The sequence below is a fragment of the Hyperolius riggenbachi genome, chromosome 3, assembly GCF_040937935.1.
Source record: "Hyperolius riggenbachi isolate aHypRig1 chromosome 3, aHypRig1.pri, whole genome shotgun sequence".
Lineage (NCBI taxonomy): Eukaryota > Metazoa > Chordata > Amphibia > Anura > Hyperoliidae > Hyperolius > Hyperolius riggenbachi.
Window position 1 is genome coordinate 399,146,451 of NC_090648.1, and position 20,961 is coordinate 399,167,411.

At 47.2% G+C, this 20,961-nt stretch overlaps 1 protein-coding gene and 1 non-coding gene across 7 annotated transcripts in view; one reads left to right on the forward strand and one right to left on the reverse strand.

The window, feature by feature from the left end:
- Nucleotides 1–20,961, reverse strand: part of TENM2 (teneurin transmembrane protein 2) — a 4,210,084-nt gene that overhangs the window by 1,284,398 nt on the left and 2,904,725 nt on the right. The gene's annotated exons all lie outside the window — the stretch shown is intronic.
- TRNAD-GUC (transfer RNA aspartic acid (anticodon GUC)) lies at nucleotides 18,332–18,409 on the forward strand. Its single transcript has one exon. It is a non-coding gene; the product is annotated as a tRNA-Asp (tRNA).

A 20,961-nucleotide genomic window follows, 5' to 3' on the forward strand; every position in this document is an offset into this window, starting at 1 on the left:
AGTTCTATATCAACAACAAGAGGGAAGACTTCGTGTGATAGCCTATGGCTCCCGGACTTTAACTGCAGCTGAACGGAATTACCATCTCCACTCTGGAAAATTGGAATTCCTTGCTTTGAAGTGGGCCATTACAGAAAAATTTAGAGACTACCTGTATTATGCACCAACGTTCACAGTGTACACTGATAACAATCCACTCACATATGTGCTATCGAGTGCCAAGCTAAACGCCACTGGATACAGATGGGTAGCAGAACTTGCAGATTTCCATTTCACCATTCGTTACCGACCTGGTAAAGAAACTGTGGATGCAGATTCGTTGTCAAGAATGCCATTAAATATTGAGAGGGTGATGGAACAATGTACTGAAGAATTATCATCTGATTGTGTGGCAGCAACAATCCAAGCTATTGAGGCTCAAGACTCTAATCTACCGTGGGTTTGCCTAGCAGTTACAGATACCCAAAGTACAGGAGTGATTGATGAAATAGGTAAACCATTTTCAGTTGATGAAATTCGACGAGCACAGCAAGATGACAAGCACATTGGCCCAATAATACAGTGCAAGGTGAAGAACCATAAGCCATCAGGTTACGAACTGAATACTCTTAGCAAGCAAAGCAAGTGTCTACTTCGCAACTGGGAAAGACCATATATTGATGAAAAAGGAATTCTCCAAAGAAGAACATTGAACAAGACACAACTTGTATTACCTGAAGAATACAAAGCTACTGTGTTAAAGGAATTACATGATGAGATGGGCCATCAAGGTATTGACAGAACACTATCATTGATCCGGGATAGATTCTTTTGGCCTTACATGCAGAAGGAAGTTGAACATTATGTGGCAAGAACGTGTACCTGTTTGAAACAAAAGATGCCATGCAAAGAAACACGAGCACCTCTTACAAGTATTGTGACAACACAGCCATTTGAACTTGTGTCAATAGATTTTCTCCACTTAGACAAATGTAAAGGTGGATATGAATATATCCTGATAATCATCGATCACTTTACTCGTTTTGCTCAAGCTTATGCCACCACCTCAAAGTCTGCTAAAACAGTTGCTGATCGAATCTTCAACGATTATGCTCTAAAGTATGGAATGCCAATGCGAATACATCATGATCAAGGCGGTGAATTTGAAAATCAGCTTTTTGCTCAGTTGAAAAAGAACTGTGGTGTACTAGGATCAAGGACAACACCGTATCACCCCCAAGGAAATGGACAAGTGGAACAATTCAACAGAACATTGTTACAGATGCTTAGGACTCTTACTGAGAAACAGAAGACAAACTGGAAAGAATCTTTGAATAAGCTTGTCTATGCATATAATTGCACACGATGTGAAGTAACAGGCTTTTCCCCTTTTTACCTCCTTTTTGGAAGATCTCCAAGATTGCCTATTGACCTCTTATTTGGACTTACCTCAGAGACAGGAAAACCTGATCATCGAGCATACATGGAAAAATGGAAACAAGAAATGCAGGATGCATACGAAATAGTGCGAGAGAATATGAAAAAGTCAACAGAGAGAAGTAAGAAACATTATGATGGAAGAATAAGAAGCTCAGTATTGTGTCCAGGTGACCGTGTCCTAGTCAAAAACCTGACGCCTAGAGGAGGTACTGGAAAGCTCCGTAGTCATTGGGAAGAGAACATTCATGTTGTGATTCGTCAAGTTGGAAAAGATCTCCCAGTCTATGAAATCAAACCTGAGCAGGGTAGAGGAAGATCAAGGATCATGCATCGCAATCTCTTGTTACCATGTGATTATTTACCACTGGAAGTTCAACCAAAACCACCAGTTAAACAGAAGGAAAGAAAGAAAGAGCTAGATCACAAAGACACAAATCAAGAGGAAGAAGATGAGGAAGAAGAATATGTGTACTATTACCATCCGGTAACGCAGCCTCAAGAGCTCAATGATGATAGAATTAGTGAGACTACTAATGCACAAGTGGATAGTGAGCGAGAGACATCTGCACTTAACAATGAACTGAATGAACTGGATGAAGAAGCTCCTTTGACCAATACAAGTGAGCCTGAGATACTACAAGAGACTGTTGAGCAAGAAGATAATCCAAGGGAGGATGAACAATCAGTTGAGATGCAGGATGAGGTTCTAGTATCCCAATCTCCAAATTCAGTTGAAGATCACACACAAGTCCATAGCTTACCCAGGAGAGAAAGGCGAGCTCCTAAAGTCTTTACTTATGACCAACTGGGAACGCCAACATGCTAAAATGTAGTGAATGCCAATGAAATGCTTTACCAGTATTATCCCATGCCAATTAGAGGGGTTGAACCAATGACAATGTGGTCAAATCCATTTCAGATCTACCAACCAACATTTCTACAGGCATACTAGAAGTCAAACTGTGTTCGTTATGAAGCATAGTTAGAGATTTCAGACCCTAAAGAAGAGTTCTAAGAATATGTATGAGGAGTAGCTGTGTGCTGTTGATTTAGCTAACCAAATTGATCACTGTATAGTGCAGATAAGTTACCAGAATGCCTGGGGTTGAGAAATTGTCAGGTTAAAGTATGTGTAGATGTCGGGACGCCATCTAATTTTGCAGGGGAGAGTGTAATAGACTGATTTTTGTGTAGAAAAATCTGTAAAGCAGTAATTTCCCAATTAGCTATTGGAAAATAATCCTTTTCTTTGAAATTTCTGTGGAGATAACAGGCTGAAATACAGGATCTGGATTTGGGCTATCTATTGCCTGAGTCTGTTTATGTTTAGCAACTTGTTGACCTGGGGAAAGTACCTAAGGGGAGGCTCATGGCTTGGCTGCCTCATTCTCATCAGACATGATGCAGGCAGAGGAAGCATGCTCATGGAGTCCTTATTTATAATTCCCTTTTTCAGGTATTTTATCCATATTTTGAGCTCAAAGTGAATTAAGTGATTTGCTAGATAGTTATTGTGTGTTATATGAACAACTTATGAACATGTTAAATGTATGTGAAGCAGATATTTGCTGTGGTTAAACTGAGCAGTGCTATATGTGTTATATATCAGGCAGCTAGCCATTCAGCCATTTTAGTGTATATGTGTTATCTATCAGGGAGTTATACTGTATATTAGAAAGCTAGCTAATTCAGTCATTTCAGTACTATATGTGCTACATGTTAGGCAACCAGCGCTCAGCCATGTTAGTGATTTGCAGAAGAAGAGCAGATCAGGCCTCACAGCCAGTATGTAATGTGTGTGTTCATATGAAGCCTTATAACTCACACATCTGTAGGAATAATATGTTTATTGCACATGCATCTGAGCTAGTGTGCAGCCACATGTGTGTTTAGTGACTCCCTGCAGTCAGCCATGCTGGAACCACGTGTCACAGGGAATCTATGCAGTTATGAAGATCAGCCAGCAAAGTTGATACATCTTTATCTGTTCAGCAAGAAATGCTTTTGTATTTGCACTTTTATATGACTGTTATATGGACGAGAACTGGATGTTATTGTGAAATAGTTTTTATTGGAAACCTTTTATTTGCTATACAAATGATTTTATTTGAATAAATTCTCATCAGACATGATGCAGGCAGAGGAAGCATGCTCATGGAGTCCTTATTTATAATTCCCTTTTTCAGGGTGTAACATTTGTGTGTCAGGTTGCTGTGTCAGGGTGCTGTGTGTGTTTGTGTGTCAGGTTGCTGAATGTGTCTGTGTGTCAGGTTGCTGTGTGTGTTTGTGTGTCAGGTTGCTGTGTATGTGCTGTGTCAGGGTGTGGTGTGTGTTTGTGTGTCAGGTTGCTGAGTGTGTTTGTGTGTCAGGTTGCTGTGTCAGGGTGCTGTGTGTGTTTGTGTGTCAGGTTGCTGAATGTGTCTGTGTGTCAGGTTGCTGTGTGTGTTTGTGTGTCAGGTTGCTGAATGTGTATGTGTGTCAGGCTGCTGTGTGTGTTTGTGTGTCAGGTTGCTGTGTATGTGCTGTGTCAGGGTGTGGTGTGTGTGCTGTGTCAGGTTGCTGTGTGTGTGCTGTGTCAGGTTGCTGTGTGTGTTTGTGTGTCAGGTTGCTGTGTGTGTTTGCGTGTCAGGGTGCTGTGTGCGTTTGTGTGTCAGGGTGCTGTGTGTGTGCTGTGTCAGAATGCTGTGTGCGTTTGTGTGTCAGGGTGCTGTGTGCGTTTGTGTGTCAGGGTGCTGTGTGTGTGCTGTGTTGCTGTGTCAGGGTGCTGTGTGCGTTTGTGTGTCAGGTTGCTGTGTGTGTGTTTGTGTGTCAGGGTGCAGCAAGGCCTGGAATAAGTGACAGGAGGGAGCATAAGGAAGGCCAACATGATAGTGCTGGACATAGTCCGGCAGGGAGAGGGTTAAGTGTTGTAGAAGAGGCAGGAAGTGGTAGGAGGAGGCGGGACAGGCCAGAGCTGGGAGAGAGAGAAGGAGCTGGAAGGAAGGGAGGAGTCAGAGGCCGAAGGGAGACACAGGAGAAAGTTTCACAGGAGAAAGTTTGGCTGCTCCTGTTTTACCCATGATGGAGGACGTGGAGAGTTTGCTGCAGATGGTCCGGACGGAGGCTGCTGCCCGCGGCCCCTCATGGGTCGCAGAACAGATGACCAGGATGGCGGGTGGGGCGGACGGAGAGCCCGGAGGGCGCAGCAACGCGCGGATATCGCGGCCGCCGGAACGGCTGAGCCCCAGCCCATCGCCCAGGGGGACTAGGCGAAGCGGAAGTCCGTCTCAGGGACCGCCGGCTCCCCCCAAGAAAAAAGGCAAAGCAGCAGGCGGAAGCCTGGCGGAGCAGCCGGAGTCGCATAGGGAGGAGGAACGACCGGGCACCAGCGCTAGCAGTGATGGGATGACGGGCCAGGAAGACGCTGGGCCCAACGAGGAACAGCCAAACGGAACACAAGGGGCACAGCACACGCCAGCAACCCCGGCTGGGCGTCCGCAGAAAGGCGAGACACAGAAGAAGGGAGGCGGCAGCACCAGGGCACAGCAGGCCGCAATGCAACCAGCCTCAAGCCGGAAGAAGGCCCAGCAAGCGGGGAGCAGAGGTGCAGGCAAGGGGAAGCAGGCGGTGAAGACCACCACGCCGGAGACAGCCCCGCGGTCACAGAGGAAGGGGTCTAGCGGCCAGCCACGTGACCAAGGGGGCAGGGTAGCCACCCGAAACAGGCCCCATTCGCCATCTCCACCCCGCAGGGCAGGAAGAGGCGAGTCCTCCAGGGGTCACGAGTCGGAGGTACAGCAGAGAAGGGACAGCGACGGCACGGAAAGGGGCCGAGAGCGAGGTGCCAACCGGCACAGGAATGTCAGCGGATCGGCCCGCCCGGGCGATACCGCATCCGAGGAGTCCGGGGAGGACGAGGGACCGAGGAGGGAGAGTCCGAGGGTCCCGGAGGATCGTGGTGACCATCCGGTACAGCGAGGTGAGCCAATGTACAGAGCTACCAATTCCTTACATGCTGGTGTGAGTAGAGTGGTGGGTGGCGAAAGCGAGGGGCCTAACCCGGAAATAGGGAGCAATATGTCAAATTTAGGAGAAGGTTCAGGTGCGGCGTTGTCAATGATGACGTTGTTATTGTTGAGTATTCGAGATACCCTACAAGGTCAGACGGCTACGAGGTCCACTCCTGTAGCAGCGTGGTCAGGGCCTGCGCAAAGGGCGGTAGTTGCAACGCCTCCTGAAGTGACGCAGGTAAGGCAGACTAGTGTACAGACAGCTACTGGGTCGACTCAGACACTTGAGACGACGGGAGAAAAGGATACAGAAATGATTTGCTTATCAGATAAGGCGCAAGGTGATATTTACTTATGTATGAGGGGGCCGATGGGAAAGCATTTGAAACCAGAAGTGCGTGAAAAAATTTGGAAAGGGGAGTACATCGAGATTTTCTCATTGCTCCCTTTGGGTAAGTTCAATTTAGATAGGGGTAGAATTGATGAGACCAAAAAAGAGGACGAAGAGCGTAGGAGGTATCGCTTGATACCGAGGATGTTCCAAAACTGGTACCAAGCATTTGCGATATATGCGAGCGTGCTAGGGGAGAAGCAACCAGAGTGCTGTTCAGCACTTTTTTGCTATTTTGATATGATCGGGGAGGCTCATAGGATGTATGGTGGAAACGCTTGGCTGAGGTATGATGAACAATTCAGGCAGGAAAAGGCTTTTCACCCAGGAATTAGGTGGAATCATAAGAACATTGATTTGTGGATGAGCCTGATGATTCCAGGCACAAGGGCAAATCAGCCCTTTCAGGGGACGGCCAGCAGCCCTGGACCAGCGGGTCAGCTGGCCAATAGAAAGCCTGGGGTCTGCTGGAAGTTCAATGAAGGGGCATGCAAATTTGGGAGCACATGTCGCTTTAAGCACGAATGCTCAGCCTGCGGTGGAAGTCATATGGTTACAAAATGCTCCAGAAGGGGAAAGGGTCAGTACGCGGATTCCTCTGGAAAAAGGGAGGAGTCCGGTGAAGGTAGCAAGGATGGAACAGTACCTAAATAGATTCCCTGATACGGAGGTAGCTGAATTTTTGAGGATGGGGTTTGCGGAGGGTTTCAGAATCCCTAGCTTTGGGGTTCCGAGTTCGCAACCCCCATTTCGCAACTTAAAATCAGTTACGGCACATCCGGAAGTGGTATCGCAGAAGTTGGAGAAGGAGGTGAGTTTGGGTAGAATGTCCGGCCCCTTTCAGCAACCCCCTGTGGAAGATTTGGTAGTGTCGCCTTTAGGTCTGGTTCCTAAAAAGGAGCCAAATTCATTTAGGTTAATACACCATCTGTCATATCCAAAAGGCGCTTCAGTAAATGATGGGATTGACCCGGAATCCTCCTCAGTAGTTTACACGTCGTTCGATGCGGTGGTCCGATTGGTGAAAAGTGCAGGGAAGGGCGCCTTGTTGGCCAAGACAGATGTGGAAGCGGCCTTCCGACTATTACCGGTCCACCCCGCAAGTTGCAGGTTGCTTGGTTGTTTCTGGGAGGGGGGTTTATTATGTTGATCGTTGTTTACCAATGGGTTGTTCGATTTCATGTTCTTATTTTGAGCGGTTTAGCTCTTTGGTGGAATGGGTGGTGAAGGACGAGTCGGGGCTCCGGACGGCCATTCACTACCTGGATGATTTTCTATTCGTGGGTCCGGCCGCGTCACGTGATTGTGCACATTTACTGAACACAATGAGGTGGGTATGTGACAGATTGGGCATTCCATTAGCAGAAGAAAAGACGGAGGGCCCCCAGACGATCATAACATTTCTTGGGATCACGATAGATTCCATTGCTATGGAATGCAGGTTACCCGAGGACAAAGTGACCGATTTGCAGGGTACGATAAAAAGAGTCCTTGGCTGTAAGAAGGTTACCCTACAAGAGCTACAGTCTCTTTTAGGGAAGTTAAATTTCGCCTGCAGGATCATGCCCATGGGCCGGATTTTCTGCAGGCGATTGGCAAGGGCTACTGCAGGCGTTCAGCTGCCTCATCACAGGGTTCGTCTGGTAACGGCACATAAGCAAGATTTGCTCATGTGGCTGTCCTTTCTGGAAGAATTCAATGGACGGTCACTTTGGATGGACGAAAGTTCAGGCAATCATGATTTGGAGTTGTTCACGGATGCTGCAGGATCGTGTGGGTTCGGGGCCTTCTTCGCAGGTAAGTGGTGCGCGGAAGCCTGGCCAGGGCGCTGGGTGCAGTTGCGCTGGGTGCAGTTAGGTTTTACAAAAAACCTGCTGCTCCTAGAATTGTTTCCCATTCTGGTAGCGGTAGAATTGTGGGGTACGTTGCTTCGGAACAAGAGGATTCGCTTTAATTGCGATAACCTGGGTGTGGTGACAGCGGTCAACAGCCTGTCAGCATCCTCACCTCCGGTAGTGAAGGTCTTGAGACAGTTGGTTCTCAGTTGTTTGAGATATAACCTGTTCATTTTTGCCGTTCACTTGCCGGGGGTGGAGAATGATGTGGCTGACGCTCTTTCTCGGTTTCAATGGCAGAGATTCTGGGACATCGCGCCGGGAGCAGATCGGCAAGGGGAGTCTTGTCCCCTGGACTTGTGGGAGATACCCCTGGGCCCATAGGAGAGTGGATATCGAACTCATTGTCAGAGGCCACCTGGTCGGCATACACGACAGTGTGGAGACAATGGAGTGAATTACAGCATCAGTTCGGAAGGGGTGAGACGGAACAGGATCAAGTGTATCTGCTGTTACAGTTCATGGCTATGAAAGGAGCGGAGGGAGTATCTGCATCGGCGTTATCAAAAAACTTGTCAGCACTTTCTTTTGCCTTTAAGTTACAGGGATTGCCGGACGTGACAAAGGATTTTAGGGTGCGTATGGCACTTAGGGGTTTCAGGGCGCAGCATAGGATACCAGAGAATTCCAGGCGTCCAGTCACGTTCCAGCTGCTCGAGTCGCTGGTGAACAGATTGGGATCTCTGTGCAAGTCATGGTATGAGGAATTGCTGTTCGGGGCGGCGTTCTCGCTAGCGTTTTTCGGGGCATTTAGGATCAGTGAACTGGTTAGTAAAGGAAAGCATTGCTCTGGGGGTATACTGCGGGAGGAGGTTAAGCTTCTTTCAGAATCTGTGGAAATTTTTCTCCGTAGATCAAAGACGGATCGTGCTGGTGCAGGCAGGACAATTTATTTATTTCAGATTAGTGGGTCTGTAGCATGCCCAGTCTCCAGGGTCGCTGAGTTTTTAAGGGTACGGAGCAGAAACGGGCTTTCCTTTCTGTGTCACGAGGATGGATCTTCTTTATCTAAGTACCAGTTTAATGCAGTCTTTAGGAAAACTTTAGCCAGTTTGGGGTTAGCCGAAAGGGAATACGCGTCTCACTCGTTCAGGATAGGGGCAGCAACGGAGGCGGCCAGGTGTGGGCTCGCGGACGAGCATATAAAGCGAATAGGAAGGTGGGAGTCATCCCGGTTTCTGCTGTATGGTAGGCCGCATTTGATTTAAGTATTATTATAGCACGTTTTAGTTTGTGTAGTTAGTTGGTGGTTGGTTTTCCCTCTTTTCCTTTTCTTTTCTTTCAGTGATTGGCATCTCCCCTCGGCTGGTCTGGATTATGGGACACTCCTATGTGTCAAAGGGTGCCCAGCGAGCTGCTGTGAGACCGGACGGTCGGCAGCTAGGTATTCCAAGAGCAACGGCGAGGCTGAGATGGATAGGTTTCCCAGGTTTAATGTGGGATAAGGTGCTGCCAAAAATACGGAGTCTGGTGACGCAGGACAGAGCACCAGATGTCCTAGTTATACACGCGGGAGGCAATGATTTGGCCACAAGGACCACGCGAGCAATAGCCAAGGAGATAAAAGGTGATCTTTTGGAACTGCGCTCTACTTTACCCGACACTGTGATCGTGTGGTCGGAGATGGTGAGTAGGAGCAAGTGGAGACTGGCACGATCAGTGGAGAGGATTAATCGAGCACGAAAGAAGCTCAACAGAGAGGTGTCCCGTTTCATAGCACAACACGGGGGTGTGGCAGTTAGGCATTTAGAGCTAGAAGTGGATACGGTGCTATTTTTGGAGGTTGACGGGGTTCATCTTAACCCTATCGGGATGGATTTGTGGTCGCTAGCTTTAGAGGAGGGAATTCAGAAAGCCCTAGCGGTGCGGGCGGCGCAAGGGTGAGGTTTCCCCCTTGTTTGCTGTGGCGGGGCAAGGTGTCTGGAGAATGGTGAAGGAAGGAGGACTTAGAGGATTTCACTTAGGTGACTTCCTCAGGTAACAAACTAATGGAGTGATAAGAAGAACAGTTGATAAGGGGCATGCCGCTGTTCCCGAGTCTGTTGATGCGGCTGGGGGCTGGATTGAGCCGCATGCCCAGAAAGAGAATGCGTTGTTTAATTTCGATTGTTTAAGTAGCTCTGGACGCTTTGCCCTGCAAGTAAATGGTTATCGTTTTATATTAAAATGTTATTAAGGTTAATAAATGGGCTGCATTGGCCTTAAAATTCCAAAGTCAAAATGCAGTCCGAGTGTTTTATATTAAGCATAGACTTTTATGTTTGTTTAAGGGGGAGGGGGGAAGTAAAATTATGGGGTTGGTTTTGTCCGCAGGACGGCAATTGGTCATGCACATATCAAGCAAGGCCTGGAATAAGTGACAGGAGGGAGCATAAGGAAGGCCAGCATGATAGTGCTGGACATAGTCCGGCAGGGAGAGGGTTAAGTGTTGTAGAAGAGGCAGGAAGTGGTAGGAGGAGGCGGGACAGGCCAGAGCTGGGAGAGAGAGAAGGAGCTGGAAGGAAGGGAGGAGTCAGAGGCCGAAGGGAGACACAGGAGAAAGTTTCCCGCCCACCCGCCCGTTAGGGGAGATAGGTAGGTGGTTTGTCATTGCAGCTAGCGGGGCAAGGTGTCTGGAGAATGGTGAAGGAAGGAGGACTTAGAGGATTTCACTTAGGTGACTTCCTCAGGTAACAAACTAATGGAGCGATAAGAAGAACAGTTGATAAGGGGCATGCCGCTGTTCCCGAGTCTGTTGATGCGGCTGGGGGCTGGATAGAGCCGCATGCCCAGAAAGAGAATGCGTTGTTTAATTTCGATTGTTTAAGTAGCTCTGGACGCTTTGCCCTGCAAGTAAATGGTTATCGTTTTATATTAAAATGTTATTAGGTTAATAAATGGGCTGCATTGGCCTTAAAATTCCAAAGTCAAAATGCAGTCCGAGTGTTTTATATTAAGCATAGACTTTTATGTTTGTTTAAGGGGGAGGGGGGAAGTAAAATTATGGGGTTGGTTTTGTCCGCAGGACGGCAATTGGTCATGCACATATCATGTATTTGTGTGTCAGGTTGCTGTGTGTGTTTGTGTGTCTGGTTGCTTTATGTGTTTGTGTGTCAGGTTGCTGTGTATCTGCTGTGTCAGGGTGTGGTGTGTGTTTGTGTGTCAGTTTGCTGAGTGTGTTTGTGTGTCAGGTTGCTGTGTCAGGGTGCTGTGTGTGTTTGTGTGTCAGGTTGCTGTGTTTGGGTGTCAGGTTGCTGTGTTTGTGTGTCAGGTTGCTGTGTGTGTTTGTGTGTCAGGTTGCTGAGTGTGTGCTGTGTCAGGTTGCTGTGTGTGTTTGTGTGTCAGGTTGCTGTGTGTGTGTTTGTGTGTCAGGTTGCTGTGTGTGTTTGTGTGTCAGGTTGCTGTATGTGTTTGTGTGTCAGGTTACTGTGTGTGTAAAACAAAACACAAGAAGAAAACAGATGGGAGCCCCCAATAGTGTATTACTGATGGTGTGGTAGCTTGCTGTGTTTGTGTGTCAAGGTGCTGTGTGTGTTTGTGTGTCAGGTTGCTGTGTTTGTGTGTCAGGGTACTGTGTGTGTGCTGTGTCAGGTTGCTGTGTTTGTGTTTGTGTGTCAGGTTGCTGAGTATGTTTGTGTGTCAAGTTGCTGTGTTTGAGAGTAAGGTTGCTGTTTGTGTGTCAGGTTGCTGCATTTGTGTTTCAGCTTACTGTGTTTGTTTGTGTGTCAGTTTGCTGCGTTTGTGTGTCAGGTTGCTGTGTGTGTGTTTGTGTGTCAGGTTGCTGTGTGTGTTTGTCTGTCAGGTTGCTGTGTGCGTTTGTGTGTCAGGTTACTGTGTATGTGTTTGTGTGTGAGGTTGCTGTGTGTGTTTGTGTGTCATGTTGCTGTGTGCATTTTTGTGTCAGGTTGCTGTGTGTGTTTGTGTATCAGGTTGCTGTGTTTTTTTGTGTGTCAGGTAGCTCTGTGTGTTTGTCTGTCAGGTTGGTATGTGTGTTTGTCTGTCAGGTTCCTGTGTTTGTGTGTCAGGTTGCTGTGTTTGTGTGTCAGGTTGCTGTGTTTGTGTGTCAGGTTGCTGTGTTTGTGTGTCAAGTTTCTGTGTGTGTTTGTGTGTGAGGTTGCTGTGTTTGTGTGTCAGGGTGCGGTGTGTGTTTGTATGTCAGGTTGCTCTGTGTGTTTTTGTGTCAGGTTGCTGTGTATGTGCTGTGTCAGGGTGCGGTGTGTGTGTGTGTGTGTGTCAGGTTGCTGTGTATGTGCTGTGTCATGGTGCGGTGTGTGTTTGTGTGTCAGGTTGCTGTTTGTGTGTCAGGTTGCTGTGTATGTTTGTGTGTCAGTGTGCTGTGTTTGTCTGTGTGTCAGGTTGCTGTGTGTGTGTGTCTGTGTCAGGTTGCTGTGTTTGTGTGTCAGGTTGCTGTGTGTGTTTGTGTGTCAGGTTGCTGTGTGTGTTTGTGTGTCAGGTTGCTGTGTTTGTGTGTCAAGGTGCAGTGTGTGTTTGTGTGTCAGGTTGCTGTGTTTGTGTGTCAGGTTGCTGTGTTTGTGTGCCAGGTTGCTGTGTGTGTGCTGTTTTAGGTTGCTGTGTGTGTGCTGTGTCAGGTTGCTGTGTGTGTGTGTTTGAGTGTCAGGTTGCTGAGTATGTTTGTCAGGTTGCTGTGTGTGTTTGTGTGTTCGGTTGCTGTGTGTGTTTGTGTGTCAGGTTGCTGTGTGTGTAAAACAAAACACAAGAAGAAAACAGATGGGAGCCCCCAATAGTGTATTACTGATGGTATTTTGTGATAAATTGTGATTAACAGATAGAGATATACTCACAAACATGGGTTGCCAAGTGTCAGGCAACCACTCTTTGCACATATGGGGATATTAGGCCTGTCCCCACTCAGGTAAGAAGTCGCTCTCTGTAGTAGAAAAAGAAGGGGTGTTCACACCCATCCACCAGGTGGATAACAGTATGCAGTAATTACAGAGGCGCCAGCAGAATAAAACAAGGACCAAAATAAAAACAATAAAATCAGGGGGGGTAAGAGTGGACTTACCTCCAACGAAGCCAAACACAACCACTGCGATTAGTATAGAAAAAAAAATTATCTTTACTCCAGTAAACCAATTGCAACGCGTTATGCGGGTCTCAAGCCCTCTTCCTCAGGCAAAATACAAGAAAGAGGAAGCATATGTGGTCAGTAGGACAGAAGTGCCTGGCTCTTCTACTGACCACATATGCTGCTCCTTTCTTGTATTTTGCCTGAGGAAGCGAGCTTGAGACCCTCAAAGCGTGTTGCAATTCTTTTACTGGAGTACAGATTAAATTTTTGTCTATACTAATCACAGTGGTTGTGTTTGGCTTCTGGGGAGGTAAGTCCACCCTTACCTCCCTGATTTTATTGTTTTTATTTTGGTCCTTGTTTTATTCTGCTGGCGCCTCGGCAGGTTGCTGTGTGTGTTTGTCTATCAGGTTGCTGTGTGTGTTTATGTGTCAGGTTGCTGTGTGTGTTTATGTGTCAGGTTGCTGTGTGTGTTTGTCTGTCAGGTTGCTGAATGTGTTTTTGAGTGTAAGGTTGCTGTGTTTGTGTGTCAGGTTGCTGTGTTTGTGTGTCAGGTTGCTGTGTGTGTTTGTGTGTCAGGTTGCTGTTTTTGTGTGTCAGGCTGCTGTGTGTGTTTGTGTGTCAGGTTGCTGTGTGTGTTTGTGTGTCATGGTGCTGTATTTGTGTGTCAAGGAGCTGTGTGTGTTTGTGTGTCAGGGAGCTGTGTGTGTTTGTGTGTCGTGGTGCTGTATTTGTGTGTCAAGGAGCTGTGTGTGTTTGTGTGTCAGGGAGCTGTGTGTGTATGTGTGTCAGGGTGCTGTGTGTGTTTGTGTGTCAGGTTGCTATGTATGTGCTGTGTCAGGGTGCGGTGTGTGTTTGTGTGTCAGGTTGCTGTGTATGTGCTGTGTCAGGTTGCTGTGTGTGTTTGTGTGTCAGGTTGCTGTGTGTGTTTGTGTGTCAGGTTGCTGAATGTGTCTGTGTGTCAGGTTGCTTTATGTGTTTGTGTGTCAGGTTGCTGTGTATGTGCTGTGTCAGGGTGTGGTGTGTGTTTGTGTGTCAGGTTGCTGAGTGTGTTTGTGTGTCAGGTTGCTGTGTCAGGGTGCTGTTTGTGTTTGTGTGTCAGGTTGCTGAATGTGTCTGTGTGTCAGGTTGCTGTGTGTGTTTGTGTGTCAGGTTGCTGAATGTGTCTGTGTGTCAGGCTGCTGTGTGTGTTTGTGTGTCAGGTTGCTGTGTATGTGCTGTGTCAGGGTGTGGTGTGTGTGCTGTGTCAGGTTGCTCTGTGTGTGCGGTGTCAGGTTGCTGTGTGTGTTTGTGTGTCAGGTTGCTGTGTGTGTTTGTGTGTCAGGCTGCTGTGTGTGCTTGAGTGTCAGGGTGCTGTGTGTGTTTGCGTGTCAGGGTGCTGTGTGCGTTTGTGTGTCAGGGTGCTGTGTGTGTGCTGTGTCAGAATGCTGTGTGCGTTTGTGTGTCAGGGTGCTGTGTGCATTTGTGTGTCAGGGTGCTGTGTGTGTGCTGTGTCAGGGTGCTGTGTGCGTTTGTGTGTCAGGTTGCTGTGCATGTGCTGTGTCAGGTTGCTGTGTGTGTTTGTGTATCAAGTTGCTGTGTGTGTGTTTGTGTGTCAGGGTGCTGTGTTTGTGTTTCAGGTTGCTGAGTGTGTTTGTGTGTCAGGTTGCTGTGTGTGTTTGTGTGTCAGGTTGCTGTGTATGTGCTGTGTTGCTGAATGAGTTTGTGTGTCAGGCAGTGCTGCTCGAATACCCCTTTTCAAAAGTCAAATTGAATTCGGATCTGGATACCCAGATATCCGGATCCGAATCGGATATCCTAATCCGAACGTTTTGGTATCCGAGTAAACTCGGATATCCGAACCCAATATCCTGGATATCCGGCCGGATTCGGATATCCGGATAGAAAACCGGAAGTGACTTGAAAATGGCTTAAAATGCTTCCAAAAGTCTCTTCAAATGGCAAAAAACCCTTTCGGAAGTCTCTCTCTCTCTCTCTCTCTCTCTCTCTCTCTCTCTCTCTCTCTCTCTCTCTCTCCCTCCCTTCGAAAGGGATTTTTGCCATTCGAGGTGATTTTGGCTTCTGCTTGGATATCTGAAGAAACTATCCGCCCGGATTTCGGATTTCAGATGGGAAATCTGAGTTTGCCAGGATAGTCTATTCGAATTTTAAAAAATATCAGACTTGCTATTCAAAGTTCGGATAGTGGAAAAAATTCGGATTATCTGGGTAGTTCGGATATCCGAAATCTTTCTGAGCACCACTGGCTATGTTAAACCAATACACCATTGTAAAACTGGTTGTGTTTGCAACTGAAAGAAAAATGACTATAGTTGAAAAGTTAATCAGGCCAGTTTCTAGGGCCGTGCGGCCCATGCGGGCGCCCTGGGCGCCGAAGGAGTTGTGGGCGCTGTAATGGAGGGGGGAGCCGCAGCCGCGGGAAGGTCAGCCCGACCTCTCCGCGGGCCGCCCTCCGTGCTCCCCCCTCCGAGTCTGACTGCAGGGAAGGGAAGCGCTTTGTACAGAGCGCAACTCACCTCCCTGGTTCCAATCGCCGCCGGTCTCCTCTTCTCTTCATAGCCGCTGATACACACGAATCCGGCCTGTGTAAAGTGAATGCGATAGACTAGGCGTGTATAGCCTCGTTTAATACAGAGTCGCAGGCCGCTTATGAATATAGCCTCGGATTTGCGATGCGCCAATCTGGGGCGGAGTTACACAGATTATTAATAATTGGTACATTTTCTGCTCTGAGTCTGTGCGCGGCAACCTGCTGATTAGGAGGTAACCCCGCCTGAAACACACCTACTTTCCAGGTAGTGACAGCCCAAAACTCAGGTCAGTCAAAAGTGGTTTGCGAGGGACCCCTTCCTCAGTTCTCCAAATTTCATCGACCAGGGAAGTCCAAGCATGCGTTCCACGGAGAACCACCGCATGCTGTGATTCAAGGACTCTTAACCTGAATGCCTACTTTTAAACTGGACTCTTTTTCTTCATTCTTCAAATGGACTGCTCAGCATAACTAAGTAAGAACCTTCTGATTTTATTCCCTTTTATTTTTAAGCTTTGTGTGTATATGTTAATTGGTGTATATAACTGTATGTAATGCATTTTTGTTATTAAACGTTTTAAAAATCTTTTAGCGGTTATGACCTGTTGCTGAACATACACAATCGTACCTATTCCCCTGAACTCACTACCCGGTGTTTAATAGAAGTATACATTTATAACCCGTATGCGAGAACCCGGCCCAGATATAACGATCTGACCCAGGTTCCTGCATACTGCTAAGGGTTAATAGAACGTTCTCAAAGTCCTAGTAATTACAGTAGCGGGCTGTGTAACTCGCTTGGTGGCAGATCTTTGAATTGTATGCGTGTGGTGAATCCGTTGGTGTCTGAACGCTCCCTCCATTAGTTGGTTCATCAACTGCAAAGTCGGGTTTACGCTTCGTGATGGACAAAATGACAGTGTGAGAGGATTTCTGACTCTGATTGACTGACCTACCCGCAGAGCGGCCTAGGGGTCTGTGACAGGGGCACCTACCTAATCTAACCTATACTGGGGGGCACCTACCTAATCTAACCACACTGGGGGGCACCTACCTAATCTAACCTATACTGGAGGGTCCCTACCTATCTAACCTGTATTAGGGGTACCTTACCTAGCCTATACTGGTGGCAACTATACTGGCTACCTATATTGGAGGCACCTACCTAACTAACCTATACTGGGGGCACCTACCTATCTAACCTAGGCTGGGGGCAACTATTCTGACTCCCTATATTAGAGGCACCCACCTAGCTAACTAGTACTGGGGGCACCTACCTATCTAACCTATACCGGGGGCACCTGCCTACCTAACCTATACTGGGGGCAACTATATCGGCTACCTATACTGGAGGCACCTACCTAGCTAACCTATACTGGGGGAAACTATACTGGGGCACCCATGCCTGGCTACCTACACTATGCCTGGCTACCTATACTGGGGGAACCTATAGCTGGCTACCTATACTGAGTGCAACTAGACCTGGCTAACCTATACTGCGGGCATGTATACCTGGCTCCGCGGGGCGGGGGGGGGGGGGGCACAATTTTAACACCCTCGCCCTGGGTGCATTTTAGCCTAGAAACTACCCTGAAGGTAATGGCCCCTAAACTATGTTCTGGGATGCAATTTACAACTTCCGTGAAATGTTTGCAAATAGGAGTGATAGATTAGAATCTAGAGCCAACAGTAGGTTTTGCTATGTTAAACCAATACCCCATTGAAAAAATGGTTGTGTTTGCAATTGAAAGAAAAATGACTATAGTTGAAAAAGTAATGGCCCCTAAACTATGTTCTGGGATGCAATTTACAGCTTCAGTGAAATCTGTTCGCAGATAGGTGTAATAGATTATGATCTATAGCCAACAGTAGGTTTTGCTATGTTAAACCAATACACCATTGAAAAACTGGTTGCTTTTGCAATTGAAAGAAAAATGACTACAGTTGAAAAGGTAATGGCCCCCAAACTATGTTCTGGGATGCAATTTACAGCTTCAGTGAAATCTGTTTGCAAATATGAGTGATAGACAGGGATGCTCATCCGGATTCCGGATATCCAGGTAACCCAGATATCCGAACTTTTTTCAGATATCCGATTCGAATTCAGATTCCGGATTTTTTTTAAATCCAGATCGCTATCTGTAGATAGTTTCACCCATGACCCGGATATCCGCGGATTTACCAGATATCCGAATCCGATTAGTTCAGTGACAAAAAGGACCATCACCACTCTCGCCTTCCAGGGATTTGTAGGCTGTCAAAAGCAAGCTCACATACATTGGCCAGGAATCAAACCCAGGTCAACTGCTTGGAAGGCAGACATGCTCACCACTATACTACCAACAGCACTACATGCTGAAGCCAGCCTAGCATGTACCATTGTGATATACCCAAGAGAAAAATGAGCTTGCTTATTTGTCTAATTTGCTAAATGAAAGCAGTGGGACACATGGTGAAACTGCTTACAGGCTTCAATTCAAGACTTCAGAATCAGAAAGATCATGTGCCCCCCTGGATGATGCTGGTGTAAGACACACAGCAAAGGACAGCAATTTGAAGTCTGGAGGTTTCCAGGGCTAGGGTGGGAAGGATGAAAAGCTAGGTGGCCATGCAACCCTTCCTGCTAACCTAAAACTTACTTGTGGCTTACAACACATTGGCTTACGACTTTACCAAATCCAATGCTCCAATATGGGGAAGTTTTGCTGTTTGCTGTTTTTTTTTTTTAAGTGTGGTGTCACAGTTAACTCATCTCTTCAACTACAAGAAAGGCCCAGGAGTAGTCTTAGCTACCGTAATATCTATGTTATGGCAGGGCCCTTATTACACTTTCTCTTACAGTGCTATGGAAACCGTTTTGCCCATTTGATAAAGCAAGGTGCAAAAATTAAATCATGCCTAGCAGAGGATGGTTTCAATCCATCAACCTCTAGATTAAGGGCCCAGCACACTTCCACTGCACCACTCTGCTGCCACACAGTGAATGCTTCGTTGTAGGAAAAAGTGGTGTTAAACTTCTTGGAGCAGACTTACTTCCTCCCTCCAAAAGACACACATACATCCCCATAAAATCATTTAGCAGCAACTGCATACACAGTCTCTGTGGCGCAATCAGTTAGTTAGCACATTCGGCTGTCAACCGAAAGGATGGTGGTTCAAGCCCACCCAGGGACGGCCTTGCCTTTTGTGTTCAACAGTTGTCCGAAGAAAACCCCAGATAGCCATTTAGCAGCAACTGCATACACAGTCTCTGTGGCACAGTGAAATCTGTTTGCAAATAGGAGTGATAGCTTAGAATCTAGAACCAACAGTAGGTTTTGCTATGTTAAACCAATACACCATTGAAAAACTGGTTGCGTTTGCAATTGAAAGAAAAATGACTATAGTTGAAAAGGTAATGGCCCCTAAACTATGTTCTGGGATGCAATTTACAGCTTCAGTGAAATCTATGTGCAAATAGGAGTGATAGATTATGATCTATAGCCAACAGTAGGTTTTGCTATGTTAAACCAATACACCATTGAAAAACTGGTTGCGCTTGCAATTGAAAGAAAAATGACTATAGTTGAAAAGGTAATGGCCCCTAAACTATGTTCTGGGATGCAATTTACAGCTTCAGTGAAATCTATGTGCAAATAGGAGTGATAGATTATGATCTATAGCCAACAGTAGGTTTTGCTATGTTAAACCAATACACCATTGAAAAACTAGTTACGTTTGCAATTGAAAGAAAAATGACTATAGTTGATAAGGTAATGGCCCCTGTGTGTGTTTGTGTGTCAGGTTGCTGTGTGTGTTTGTGTGTCAGGTTGCTGTGTGTGTTTGTGTGTCAGGGTGCTGTGTGTGTGTGTGTGTGCTGTGTCAGGGTGCTGTGTGTGTGTGCTGTGTCAGATTGTTGTGTGTGCGCGCTGTGTCAGTTTGCTGTGTGCATTTGTGTGTGTGGGTGCTGTGTGTGTGCTGTGTCAGGGTGGTGTGTGCGTTTGCGTGTCAGGGTGCTGTGTCCGGGTGCTGTGTGCATTTGTGTGTCAGGGTGCTGTGTGTTTGCTGTGTCAGGGTGCTGTGTGCGTTTGTGTGTCAGGGTGCTGTGTGTGTGTGCTGTGTCATGGTGCTGTGTGCGTTTGTGTGTCAGGTTGCTGTGTATGTGCTGTGTCAGGTTGCTGTGTGCGTTTGCGTGTCAGGGTGCTGTGTGTGTGTGTGTGTGCTGTGTCACGTTGCTGTGTGTGTGCTGTGTCAAGTAGAGATGGCCTGAACCTCCGATTTTAGGTTCGCGAACTTCCGCAAAAGGTTTGGTTTGCGCGAACTTTCGCGAACCGCAATAGACCTCAATGGGGATGCAAACTTTGAAAACTAGAAACATTTATGCTGGCCACAAAAGTGATGGAAAAGATGTTTCAAGGGGTCTAACACCTGGAGGGGGGCATGGATGAGTGGGATAGATGCCAAAAGTCCTGGGGAAAATTCTGGATTTGACGCAAAGCATCGTTTTAAGGGCAGAAATCACATTGAATGCTAAATTGCAGGACTAAAGTGCTTTCAAACATATTACATGTGTATACATCAATCAGGGAGTGTAATTAGAGTACTGCTTCACACTGACACACCAAACTCACCGTGTAACGCAAAGCAAACAGCTGTTTGCGTAGTGACGGCCGTGCTGGACTGGTGCGCACCATGGCGAGAGTGCAGGCCATGGCGGTGTTCAAGCCCATATGGTTGCCGGGCTGTGGTAGTTCAATGATAGAACAACAGTGACTGTCCAGCTGATCAAATTTGGTCTGTCCACAAAGAAGCAACGACCTTATTATCTTTGGTGGGCCCCCCCCCCTGAGACGCTCATATAACCGGCGGTCATTGCTTCATTGTGATACGCAAGCCTCTTCACCGTGGCAAGGTAATGATCACTAAGGGGAATGGGCACATGTACATGCCTTTTGTTTTGTTGTTGCAGCTGCACTGCAGCCAGAAAAATTAGGCAGGCATGTACACGCACCAGTAAAATCAGTATAGCAGCCGCTGCTAGCAGCGGCCTTAAAAATTCAGGAATCAGCCTGGAGTCCTGGACCCTGTTGGTGGTGGTGGAGAAGGCAAGCGGCCTGCAGGCAGAAATGCTGTGTATGGGGACTGACTTAGTCTTCGGGCGGGCAGTAGCCCTCTGGGATCCATGCCTCATTCATTTTGATAAAGGTGAGGTACTGTACACTTTTGTGACTTAGGCGACGTCTCTTCTCAGTGACACAGTTACATAGTTATTTACATAGATATTTTGGTTGAAAAAAGACATACGTCCATCGAGTTCAACCAGAGAACAAAGTACAACAATGCGCTGAAGGTCCTTTCTGACAGGACGCTTGAGGCAGGGCAAGACAGAAGTTGGATGGCAAATTGGGACAGCTCTGGCCACAGTTCAAGCCTGCGCACCCAGTAGTCCAAGGGTTCATCGCTGCTCACAGTGTCTACATCCACACTTAAGGCCAGGTAGTTGGCTATCCGGTCGGGCCAGGCGTTGGTGGAGGGTGGATCCAGAAGTGCTAATTCGAGGCATTGGATTAAAGAATGTCCCCATGTCCGACATCACCATGAGATCGATGGAGCATCCTGTCCTTGCCTGCGTGGACATGGGAGAAGGATTACTGGCAGTGGCACCTTTATGGCATTGTGCTGTGACATCACCCTTATACTAATTGTAAAGCATACTTGCCAGCTTGTTCTGCATGTACTGCATCCTT